A 2,174-nucleotide genomic window follows, 5' to 3' on the forward strand; every position below is an offset into this window, starting at 1 on the left:
TTTTTTTTTTTTTTTTTTTCTTTTTTTTTTTTTTTTTTTTTTTTTTTTCCAGTCAACAAACCTGTGCTTTCTGAGAATGTCCATGTGACTGAAATGACTCTTCTAAAAACTTTTCTAGCTTCCTTAAGTAAATGACAACATGCTTAAGAAATTATTGTTTTTTCTGGTGCTGAAATGAGTATAGGCAGCATTAATTTTCTCTACTTTGAGAAGCCTCAAGAGCTTCTGAAGATATTTCAGTAATATCTATTTTTGTTTCATCAGGATTTTATGATCAGTCAAAAACCTGGTGACCTACTGCCAGGTGGCATTACGTAGGAAAAAAAAAATCATTTCAAATGTATATTTATCAGAACTGGGGACATGTAATTTCTAAATTGTGTTCTTTATGCTGGTAATGATTCTTGTGTGATTCAGTGCATTTTATCTCTCCCACTGCCCTCTATGCCTCAGTTTAGAAATCTAAATGTATGATTAATTACATACACAGTATTTGAGTTCAAAATGTTTGAAACTTGCTTTCTTTGTCTTCTGGTTCCTGGACACTTAGACTGTATTTTAGTGCTGTTTCTGAACTCTCTTTCATGAAGCCTGGAAATAATCTTAAACAGAGAATAGGGGTACCAATGTGTGGGAAAAAACATCAGTGTGGGACTTCAATGAAATTTCTAAGTTGGTGACAAACCAGCTGAGTTATCTGTTCACAGTATTATCTGTAAAAACCTTTCAAATGAATTTTAAATAAAAGTGCATAGGCACAAACTGCTAATGTGGATGTGGCTTTTGCAGCAGCCAGGAATATAAAATTGATGACTGGGGCTCATTACAAAATGGACAGCGCCATACTAACCAATGTATTAAAATTTTAAAAATTTATTAACCCTCTTTTAAAGCAGTTTGTGTACTTTATGTCAAATAACAAAATTATAGTAAAAATTTTTTTCATCTGCATCTCTAAATGTGTGGGTTTAGATTTCGCCTCATTTTTTTTAACCAATGTGACCTGGAGGTATCTTGCAGTGGAAATAAAAATATTGAAAAAGGAAGACTTAAGAGTACAAGATAGATCCTTGGAGACTGGAGTAACACCATTAATGGACAAGCTGAAATAAAAAAGCAGCTCCAATTTAGACATGTAGACTGGTGAAGTCCATTTACATTATAAAATATTTGTCAGAAGTACATATTTTTTTAAATAGGAAAAAAACCCCACTAGAAGTGAAAGCAAAAAAGTCTAAGTTTTTTAGGTCACCCAAGAATATGGTTAGGAAAAAAAAGGAGTAACTAATAACTTGGATTTAGTGCCAGCATCTGAACTAACTCCTCCTATATTTCCTCTGCAGAAAAGCTGCAATTCCTGTAGCTTTTATATGGTGGAACAGTCCTGTCAGGTGACCAATTTATTGTTGTCATGTGTATGTGTTTCCTGGAGGAGATGTCCTGCCCTGGTCCCTCTTTGGGGATAGATGCTCAAGGCCAGGCACGGGTGACACATTGTGAGGTCATTGCAGGCTGCAGTGGTGATGGGAACCAGACTGCACTGTGAGCAGGGGCAGTAATGAGAAGATCACCAAGCAACACAAAGGTCTTACAGCTCAAAGCTTGTCTTTGGCATAGGCTGACTTTCTGCATGTACTTTTCATTAGCTACACATTGACCTTGAGATTTGATATACACTGAGCATGTAGGGGAAATAGACTTTTATCTCTTTAACCTGCCTTATCTTATGTATTCTCTTCAGTATCTAACTCACCCTTCTCTGATCTTTAACAAGAATGAAGAAACCCCCTTATTAGCTTTGTAGATTCCTAGGACCAAGCTTTTAAAAGCAGTCTCTGAAGTAGGAGGTAGATAAATTCATGTTTATACATATAATACAAATAGTACCAAGGGAAAAAAAGGAGCCTTGTAAGATGGAATTTTCAGTGCTAAGATGTGAATGCAACTAGGCTTTAAATACACCTGTGCTTGCCAAACCTTGTGTATCCTGATTAAGTAAACAGCAGGAGCTCAGAACTTCAGGGGAAAAATGTTTCTATGTGAATGGTATCACTTGTATTCAGCTAAGCCTGGGTCAGAGAGAGACTATGACATGCTAAATAACAGACTTGCTAACAATAGCATTATGCAGAAACTGGGAAATATTTATTCAACTGAAAGATAAAATACTTTCT

Source organism: Antrostomus carolinensis, unplaced genomic scaffold (assembly GCF_000700745.2).
Source record: "Antrostomus carolinensis isolate BGI_N321 unplaced genomic scaffold, ASM70074v2 scaffold12264, whole genome shotgun sequence".
Taxonomy (NCBI): domain Eukaryota; kingdom Metazoa; phylum Chordata; class Aves; order Caprimulgiformes; family Caprimulgidae; genus Antrostomus; species Antrostomus carolinensis.